This window comes from Rhinopithecus roxellana, chromosome 13, assembly GCF_007565055.1.
Source record: "Rhinopithecus roxellana isolate Shanxi Qingling chromosome 13, ASM756505v1, whole genome shotgun sequence".
In the NCBI taxonomy this organism is placed as follows: Eukaryota; Metazoa; Chordata; class Mammalia; order Primates; family Cercopithecidae; genus Rhinopithecus; species Rhinopithecus roxellana.
In genome coordinates, this window is record NC_044561.1 from 63,450,326 (window position 1) to 63,462,038 (window position 11,713).

Consider the following 11,713-nt stretch of genomic DNA (forward strand, 5'->3'; position numbering starts at 1 on the left):
GTTACTGTAGCCTTGCAGTATAGCTTGAAGTCAGGTAGTGTGATGCCTCCAGCTTTGTTCTTTTTGCTTAGGATTGTCTTGACTATACGGGCTCTTTTTTGGTTCCACATGAAATTTAAAGTAATCACTTCCTTTTTAGCACTCCAACTACGGAATACTTAAACATGTTTAACAGAATTTAGCATATTCTGCTTTCTATTAAAGCAATCTATATGGTAAAGTCTAGTCTATAAAAGGCCACAGGAACAAACCCATAATCTCATAAACCAGGAGTGTCCTTGTAGGATTTGGCTTTCTATGGAATGATTTTGAGAAAGGTTTAAGAAAAGATCAGTTTTGGGTGATCCACTTTTTCTCAGGCAGGATTAGAACTGGGGATTAATTTTGCATTGGTTGCCTTCATAAAGTGACAATGGTATAGTATTTGGGCATCTCTAGTTATAAATGCAAGAAGCATGATAGAGCTGGAAATGTGATTGGTAGGAAAGCAATAGTCACTCCAAAAGGAGATCCTCATAGTATGAACATGGGAGAGACAATGTTTCCTGTTAATGTAGTAGTCGTTGTATTCTTTTATTATTATTATTATTCTATGTTTATTTTATTTTGAAACTTTCACTGTTAGTTTTTTTTAATAATTAGAGTTTTATTTCTCTCTCTCTCTCTCTCTCTTTTTTACTTTAAGTTCCAGGATGCCTGTGCAGAATGTGTAGGTTTTTTACATAGGTATACATGTACCATGGTGGTTTGCTGCATCTATAAACCCATTATCTAGGTTTTAAGCCCCACATGTATTAGGTATTCATACTAATGCTCTCCCTCCCCTGGCCCCTCACCCCCTGACAGGCCCCAGTGTGTGCTGTTTCCCTCCCTGTGTCCATGTGTTCTTATTGTACTCCAATTGTGAGTGAGAACATGTGGTGTTTGGTTCTCTGTTCCTGTGTTAGTTTGGTGAGAATGATGGCTTCTAGCTTCATCCATATCCCTGCAAAGGAAATAAACTCATTCCTTTTAATGGCTATATAGTATTCCGTGGTGTATATGTGCCACTGTTTTTTTAATCCAGTCTATCATTGATGGGCATTTGGGTTGGTTCCAAGTCTTTGCTATTGTAAATAGTGCTGCAATAAACATACGTGTGCATGTGTCTTTATAGTAGAATGATTTCTAATCCTTTGGTTATATACCCGGTAATGGGATTGCTGCATCAAATGGTATTTCCAGTTCTAGATCCTTGAGGAATCACTACACTGCCTTCCACAATGGTTGAACTAATTTACACTCCCACTAACAGTGTAAAAGCATTCCTATTTCTCCACAGCCTCATCAGAATCTATTGTTTCCTGACTTTTTAATAATCACCGTTCTGAGTGGCATGAGATGGTTTCCTATTGTAACTGTTGTTTTCTGTGCCTATCCATCCCTATCTTCCCTGTAACCTGATTAATTAGAGAGCTTTTTGTCTTTTTTCAGTCCAAGTTTATTTTTATTTTCATTTTCAAATAGTGTTTAGCAATGGTCCATGTGCGTACTATTTGCCCTATTACTTGAGTATAGGAATATTGTTTGTTCAACTTTTTCAGGGGAAATGATATAACCAATTAGTCAAAAGGCAGTTCTATAATTACATGAGTTCCAGTACAGGTTCCTCTGATTCGCAATGTTTTGAATAATTTACCTCCCTGTGCTATCCACTCAGAAAGAAAATGAGAATAATAATACAATAGCTCATAATCTTGTATTGAATAATGGAAGTAATAATTTATAAATGGTGTTGCATAGTGATTAGCCCTTACAAGCCCTCAAAAAGCATCACATGATATTTCATTATTTCCTATAATGATATTTCATTATTCCTATAATGATATTTCATTATTCCTATATAGTTTCTACTACAAAGACCTATACATAACATTTATAACCACAGGAAAATAAAAGAGAAAAATATGCCCTGTTATCAAAACTCAAAGACTATTACTATTTTATTGTGATATATTTACTTTCAGGTATATAATCAGGAATCATTTCCCATTTATTGCCTATAAAATCCAGTTACAAACATGTATTTTAAAAATATTTTTAAATGTTTTACTATTTGTCATAATTTCTTTAGGGGTGATTTTCTGAAGGAGAATGGTTATTTGAAATCTTGTGTCTATATGATTAAATTACACAAAAATGTATTATTGGAAATTAAGTGTTTTTTGTTTGTTTTTGATGAACACAGTTGAAATTTGTGAGGGAAAGTAAAAACACTAAGACAAAAATGTAATGGAAATTGATCCTTTTCTTCAATGTGATTACCTAAATAATTTATCCTTTAGGATACCCCTAGTATATATAAGTGTACTTCTTGCACTTGAACTGTGCCAGAAACACTAATTGCTACAAAGGAAGTGCTCAAGATCATTGAATTAAGCAATTGAAGAAGTTTGTACCACCCTGTTTGTTCAAAAGCAGTGAAATTTAACAGACTCACGAGACCAAGGGCTGCGGCACAGAGAGACATTTAAGTCATAGATGATCTTCAAGAAGTTCAGAATCTTGTAAATAAACTAAAATTTATCATGTAGTTTTATCATCCAGGAGTATTTCCAAACCATTCAAATGACTGAAATCGTATCTTCAAAGAAAGGCGAGTGAGAAGGCGAGACAGAGAAAGAGAGAGAGAGACAGAGAGAGAGAGAGAGAAAGCGAAAGCGAAAGCGAGAGAAGTAAGGAGGAAGAAAGAAGGGAAAAGTGCATGATTACCTTGGCAGGAACTTAGTAAGGATGTACTCATCTGTGAAAACTGACATTTTCAAACATATCCTACTTGTGAATCATACATTTTACCGGATTCATTGATTCCATATTACAGCAGCAGATATCCTGAGAAATGGAGATTTAGCCCTCTCTTATATTCTTGCATCACAAGGAACTGTTAGGTTGGTACAAAAGCAATTGTGGTTTTTGCCATTATAATATAAAGAAAAAGCTGGAACATCCTTGTCACCTATCACTATTGGTTCAGATATTTCAAAGGGGCATTTTTTTTTAATGCTTGAAGATAAAAGTTATTTATCAAGTAATTTGATAAATTATCTAGAAGAGATATGGAAAACAGATAAATAGAATCAAATCTACTTGGAAAACATACAACACTGTCTCATTTTTATATACATTAATATAATTTCATTTTTTAAGTGAAGGAATGCTTCAGTTCAAGAGTTCCGAAGGAAAGCCGCCTGGGTTTGAACACTTACAGCCATGTCTACTATGTTTTACCAAATTGAATACATTAGTTTTTAACGGGTATCATTATTCTACATACTATCCCCCACCATCTGCAAATGACTTTCAGGATTACAATTATTTCTAGATGTATATTGAGTTCAGAGATGTTATGATTTGGAAAAAAAAATGTGCATATTAGAGTTAACAAAATATGGCAGTAGCAGAATACATGGGCAAATTACTTCATCTACATAAATCTGAGCTTCTTTATTTTCAAAACAGGGTGACAATAAAAGTACCCACCTATTTAAACTGTTTTGATGATTAAATGATAAAGTTTATGTAAAGTACTTAGAAAATTGCAAGGCACTCTTTAAATTTATTAGCTGGAATAAAAGCCTAAACCATTATGACTTTTTATTTTAAAAAGCAGTGTTTTAACTAAAAAAATAAAAGAAACAAGGAAGCATATCTTTTTCATATAACGGTTTTCCTGAGAGGCAGTAGCAAACACCTGGGATAATACGCATGCTGCACAGTGGTCGCTGGAGTCTGGTTCCATTAAGTGAGGAACCAGAAAGACAGCATATGGAAGAGGTCTTACAGAGCCAGACCCCAAAGTAGCTCATTGCCATTCACTTTCCCGGGGGATAATTTAATTTTATTTGGCTATGTCTACTTCTAAGGTGGGCTGAGAAATGAATTCTCTAGCCAGAAAGCCACAGGCCTAGGAGCAACCCTATTCCTAGGTAAAAACAGGAGAATGAATTTAGTGAGGAGCTAAAAAATTCTGCCACAGTACAAGTATATGGTCAATACATATCAGCTATTATTATTACTTTTAGCTACAACCAAAAAAGGTTGATGAAATGAGAAAAAACACTGCATTTGTTTAATAAAATTATAATATAAGAAAGATTGTTCCTACCTAAAACATAAAATATCAAAATTTCGTGTGTGACATTTTAAGTATATTCTGTTCTTAGTATTTTTATCAACACATCATCTTTTAATGAAGACACACGTGTAACTAGATCTCATTTTTTACCACTTGGTGATAAGAACAAGGCATATTTCCACTGCATTATTTGGTCATTTTCATAGTTATCTAGAAATGGGTGGCTGTGCCTCTTAGATTTTCTATACATTATTTGGAAATACATTAGAAAATGTTCAGTGACACTGGTGCAGGATTTTTCTCGACTTCTTTGCCATACCCCCAACAGGGACTCTCAGTCTACTTGACTCACTGCGCTCAGCCCCTTGTGAGAAGAAGCATGCGAGTGAGTGTGGGATCTGGCCGGCTGCTCTGGGCACTGACACAAGATCATACTCCATGCAGGGCCCATGGCCAGACCAGGTGTGTCACCTCAAGGGGAATGTGACGGCACCCAGGTGAGGGTGCCCACAACCCAGAAGCCCCAGAGTGGGTGTTACAGTACTCTTTTAGTTCTCCCACCTGAAGTCTGATGGACGTTGGTGTGTTAGCAGCTCATTTGGCCCCTTGCCTCATTGCCTGGGGCAGCTGCCCTCCACTAGCAAGGGCAAAAGGCCAATGTGACAGCCTTTCTGGATACCCACCCTCAGTAGGTCCCAGGCTCTTGACCAACATATGAGAAGAATGCAGTCACATGGGCAATTTAAATATGGTGAAGGTGGATAATTTCATTGAGTGATGAAAAGAGCTTTCAGTGGAGAGGGTAGCTGGAGAGGGAGTGGGAAGGGCACATCATCTTCCCCAGAGTCAGGGTGTCTCTTCCCTGAAGTCAGGCTTTCTCCCTCTCTACTGACTGAGTCTGGGGCCTTTATAGGCACAGGGAGGGGAGTGTGTGCTGATTGGTTTGTGAGTATGCAAAAAATGTTAACATGAAGACACCACTCAAAGGTGGGCACAACAGTGTAGAAAACACAATTAGGAAACGGTGAGGATAGTTAAAACAGGTGGAGGGTGGTGATCAATCAGGGGAAAGGATGCCAAACAGGAGGACACATTTTCAATCCAGTCCAAGGAGGTCTGAGGATTTAACTTGTTGTTTGGGTGTCAGGCTTTAAACTGTCTTCAGCTGGGAGGTGGGGTTTCACTGGGTACCTGCCCCTATCTGCCTAGGCATTTGGTTGCCTTCTGTTGCTGTCAGTATTTTCTTGTAGTTAAAGCTCATTTTACCTATGCATTTTATATAAATAGTATGGTCACAGTAATTCCATAACAATGGAATCAAAATCTATTTATTTCAACAACAACAAAAAACATCTACCTGCTGCAAATAGAGGACAATTTCTACCTTTTAAACCTCATGGGAAACATGGAGCAGCTGCTTCACCATGTTTCTGTAAAACAATCTTTAAAGAATTCCTTCCTTGGAATGCAGGAGCTTAGCAAGAAAGCCTTTTTTTTCTAATCCTCTCTGTTTCTCTGCATTTGGTTTACACTTTCTTTAATCTGTGGTACCTAACACTTAATTGAATCGGTACCTTTCCATTTTGCTGAGCTTTAGACCCACTGCCAATTTTGAGTAATTATTTTTCTATACATCAGCTGTTCCAGTTACAAGCAGGGTCTTCTTATGAAGTCTGTCAACCATGAGAAATTGTTTTGAATAAAGCAATTCTTTATTCCTACCAGTATTCCTTATTTCTATCCAATATTATATTGATCTGTAGAAAAATGTGCGTTCAACTTATATTCTGCTAGCACTTTAATTCAGTTCAAACAATATTGTTGTTAAACAATATTTTCTTATGAACAATTGCTTTTACTATTCCTCCTTTTGAAGTCAATCCATCATTAAACATTGTTTATGCTTAAGTGAATAATTTACTAGATTAAACTCTTCCACTTAAGTTGAAATACTATGTTCTTAAAGAGAACAAAAGATACATATTAAATATTAACTTTAAAAAATGTTTTGATTAAAATCCATTTGACTTTGAAATTGCTGAAACACTCTGCCTATTCTTGAAACACTACATAATCTTCACCCAATGAATTTTTTATTTCTTCAGATTTTAATGCAACTCTCTCTCTCTCTATATATATATATATTATATATAATATATATATAATTAACCTAAAAATTTAAAAGCCAGTTTTCTGAATAAACTAGAATGATTTCGTAATTGAGCTTATTCTGCAAACGGCAGTTCAATTCAGAATCTGTGCAGGAATTCAGGTCAATGTGAATCTTTCAATTTCTTTAGTTACTTTGTGTGTAAAGACAGATACACAAATGCAAAATACTATTGGTCATAAAGAGGCATGTTAAATAATGTATATTTCTTTAAAAAGAAAAACAACACTGGCACTGGTATCTTGACAATTCTCCCTCTTTTTCTGACTCTTTCTAAAAATACAAGACATGTTAAGCATATTCTGAATTCCTCAACACACACAACCCTCAAATGGTAGGACCAAGCCTGATAAAGCATTCTCTGCACTAAGTACTAAACAATTTGTTTAAGATGTAGCTCATTTCTCACAGCTCATTAGCTCACTGAATGATTTTGTCCAAATTATGAAGGCAAAATGGGTTTGTATTCCTAGGGTGCATCTTTTCTTCTACTAGTCATGTAATTTCCACCTTTATCACTTGGTCTCAGAGCAAAGAGCCTTTTCACTAATGAAAATATTTTGAAGCATTGCTAAAGAAAGATATAATGAGGATATATACTGAGTCAGTTAAAGAAATAGAGGAGACTTAAGAAATTGCATACTGAGAAAAAGAGTTACACAAACACTTAACCCAAGAACTCTCTCTGGGCTTCATGGTTTTGCTACTTTATTTAGAAAAGATAATGTGAATAGACAAAGAATTACACCAGGGTTTAAGTTCATCTTGTAGCAAAGGAACATCCACATGTTTCTGTGGTTTGAAATCACAGAACGATTTTTATATTGTGTCATTAGACTGCTGTGTGTAGAATCAATTTACAGCAGTGACCTACAAGCAAAGCGTTTAAATGATTCTTTGAGAATGATTCCTGTATCATGTAGCTTGGGGAGGTGGCTATTAATGATAAAGAGAAATGGAGAGCAGTAACAAAACAAATATATAAAGATATAGATTTTTATAAATAGAATTCTTCAAGCTAAGTCTTATGAAACTATTTCACCCTCTTGAAAAGCCTACGTATATGTGAAAATATAAAAGAAATTATTCCAGCTTGTGGTGTGAATATTTACAAAATAAATTCTGTATAACTTCATTTATATATGCATATAAGTTAAATATGTACTTGGGAGAAAATGTATTAAAAAGAAAATATAGAAGTAGAATTTACTGAAGGTCAAATCAAAACAAAATCAACATATTACCCAACTGTAATATGAAGAGTAGAAATTGAAGGGCTACTTTAAGATGAAATATCTAATAGATCAAAAAACCAAAAGCAATTTGCTGAAAGTTCCAATATACATCAAAAATAGTGAAAACATTTGTTGTAAATATAGGAAAACTACTGACTATGGGTATTTTTTAATAGCAATTCCTAATTCTTCAAGGATATGACAAGCCTAATTTGGAACATCAATGGGTAAGATGATTACACATGAAGTGAAAACACAGCTAAAAAATGAACAAATTAAACATCAGGAAATTGCCTCCAAAGAATAAGTCAGATAAATTATTTAATTTCTGTTGCATGAACTGATATATTTATATGATAAATATGAAGGAAAGAAAACATATAGCATTTTTTTTCTAAATGGAGTTGGATAACCACCTTGTTAGGAAAACTCTACATTCAAATATTAATTACAATATTAAACTGATCTGTTGAAAAATGTGTCCTCAACTTATATTTTCCTGGGGCTTTAATTCAGTTCAAACAATATCATTGTTAAACAATATTTTCTCATGAACAATTATTTTTACTCTTTCTTCTTTTGAAGTCAAGCCATCATAAAACATTCTTTATGGTTAAGGGAATAATTTACTAGATTAAACTCATCTGCCGAAGTTGAAATACTATGTTCGTAAAGAGAACAAAAGGTGCATATTAAATACTATTTTTTTAAAATGTTTGATTAAAATCTATTTGACTTTGAAATTACTGAAGCACTCTGCTTATTGTAGGAACACTACTTATAATCTTCATCCAATGAATTTTGTATTTCTTTAGATTTAAAACCAAATCTCCACCCATACATATGAAATTAATCTAAAATTTTGAAAGCCAGTTTTCTGAATAAACTAGAATGATTTTATAATTGAGCTTACTCTGCAACTGGCAATTCAGTCCAGAATTTGTGCAGGAATTAAGGTCAAAATGAATGTTAGTTTCTTTGACACTTAATTTTCTGTTCATTTTTGTTTTTACAATTTTTTTATTTCCTCTGGTAAAATTAATAAAATTCATGCATGGTTGAACACTTGTACTCTGTTGGACTAATTAATTTTGAACTTTAAAATATGAAATGAGTACCTTTTATTGTACTGTGACTAACTATATTTCTATAAAAATTCACTTATCTTTAATTATAAAATTTTAGGCTACGTTTGTAATTAATGCATAAGAATTAGACTGTCAAGCTAGAAGTCAACTGTTTTAAATAGTTCTCAAATACTCAAAAGAGAAATTTTGAAAAACTTTAATACTTTGCATTTATCTATATGTCTACATCCTATGGTATATTGTATAAATATTATTGGCTTGCAAGTATAAAAATATCTCTTTTGCCAAAAGAATAGTAAATACATTAATTATACACATAGCCTAGTTTACAATTCATGATAAATTTTGAAATACATGATAGACTCTAATGCTTCCAAGGATACTGTCATCATTAATCATGTTCTCTACTTACAGTGTTTATCTGAAAATATTTCTTAAATTAAATCAATAGCTTGAAGAGAGTTTTTGATAGTGATTGTTAGTCATATTTTATTAAATAAGCACTGTTTCAATTTAAATGCATTTAGATTGCTCTTACATGCCTAAATCATTATGTATAGTCTTTACAATTTACATTATAAAGTCTCCTAAACTAGGTAGTCATTATCATGATAGCAATATATAAGATTACAAGGAGCAGATGGCCTAACATCTTTCAGCTTTTATTGGAAATATTTTGGTGAAAATATGTAGCTAAAATTTCTCAGTTATAAGAGACTGGTTCTTCAAAAATTTATGTTAATATTGATGAAATTCAATATAAAATTTAAATTTTATCATGAATAGTTTTAAGTAAATCATTTCATGATTTTCAGAAAACACAGAGTACCATTTTCTAAATCATTTTATATGACTTGAAGGCTTTTGGTTTTATTTTGTTTTAATATAAACATTTAGAAGAGTTTCTCTCAGAAAAAAAAAAAAGTCAATATATTCAGGGATATTTAGGCATCCCAAATGTTACATATCAAAATCCAGGGAACAAAGTGGTGGAAAATTGTAAAATGTTATTTAAATGTTTTAATTCTTATTTTGTATAACACTCTTTTGACTAAGGTCAGCTATATAATGCAAAGTTAAGTGAAAGTAAAGGTCAAATAACTAGGTCATTTTACTCAAAGGAAAAAAAATACATTTTCTCACTATTGAGATCATGCAAGGAAAGTTTCAGTCCCCAAGGATACCCTCCCAAGAGCTGATATATTAGATAACAATGTATTAAGTTGACTTTAAATGATAAACTTGATATTCTTTTACTGCTACTCCCACTGTTAAGTTTTTTTAAAAGTGTTTGACTAGATTATTCCCTGCTATTCCATTTTATTATTGTTTTGCTTTTGGTTTTGGATTTTTTTCTTGTACACTGCCATGGTTGCAGTAAGACTAAAATAATTAATGGGAATGGTGAAAGTAGGCAGATACGTACGTGATAATATAATATCCTTTTAATTGTTTCTGAAAAATTAACTTCCTATGTTAATGAACATAATTTTTAACTCAGTCACAGTACAAAGACAACAAAATCTTAAGCTTCAGAATTCATGTAACATATTGAATATACAAATGTTTCAATGTCATTTTTGTAGTAGTACCTTCTACTACTCCATTTCCAATATTCAGATATCATGATGTTGAGGGAACATGTAATGTATGTATGAGTGTCAGAAGCAGAGGTAGTAGGGACCTCACTGTGACCAAATTATAGGGAATGTGTTCTCTCCTACACCTCTTTGCCATGTCACGAATATGCTAACAGTACCAGGGAAGATGAGCATGTTAAAATTCTTACATCTATGATTTGATTTCTAATATTATTAATTGACTACACAGCAAATTGTGATTTATTTCAGTTCATCCATATATTCTTTCATTTATCCATACATAATATTTAATAAATATTCAATAAATATTAAGTACTTTTTCTTTGTCTGCCATTGTACCCTGGGAGTAAAAAGCTGAACAACAAAAATAGTACTTTCCTTCATAGCGCTGACAATTTAAGGAGGAGACAAAAATACACTCAATAACACTCAAAATAAATATGTAACCAAAAACTGGAAAAGGTAAAAATGGGCAAAACTAAGTGGAAGAATGGTATCTAACCTAGCATGAGAAAGAAAAGGAAGGTCCTCTCCAATGAAACCTAAAAAACGATCATGAAGAATGAATAGATTAACAAGGTACAAAGTGAAAGCACATTTACATAAAGACAATGCTAGGCAGAAAGAAGATGCAGCGTGCTACGTTTGTGGAAATAAAAGCAAACCACGGAGGATGAAACAAAAAGAACGAAGAAAGAGTGGAGGGAGAGGAGGCTGGAGACAGTAGTAGTTAAGTGCAGATCATTCTGGGCCATTCTAATCGCAAGGACTGTGTCCAGAATGTATTCCTTCCAGTGGGTTCTTGGTCTCTGCTGACTTCAAGAATGAAGCCACAGACCCTCACCTTGAGTGTTACAGCTCTTAAAGGTAGTGCAGATCTGAAGCAGCAGCAAGATTTCTGGTCAACACCAAAAATGCAAAGGTAACCCGATTGCTGCTGTTGGCGCTGGTGGCCAGCTTTTATTACCTTATTTGGCCCCTCCCACATTCTGCTGAGTGGTCCATTTTACAGAGCACTGATTGGTCCATTTTAAAGAGTGCTGATTGGTGCGTTTTTACAGAGTGCTGATTGATGCATTTACAATCCTTTAGCTAGACACAGAGCACTGATTGGTGCATTTACGATCCTTTAGCTAGACACAAAATTCTCCAAGTCCCCACCCGACCCAGAAGCCCAGCTGGCTTCACCTCTCATGAATTTGGTGCCATTTACTCATTTCCAGTTTCCATCATGGGAATTATATTAAGCTTTCTTAATGACGTTCTGATTACTTTACCAGGTGCGTTGCCTCTTCTTATTTCATTCACCCAGAAACTATCTATTGAGTGATTACACGGGATCCAGTGCTTTTTCAGCAAACTCAAATGAGTTTCCCAAAGAAAGCAGATAATATAGACCAGCGGAACTAGCGTTGCTTATACTCCTAGGGTATCAAGTGTTTCACAGTATAATGCATCCAAAAGGCAATGATTCATAAAATATCAATACTAATTGAGAAATATGG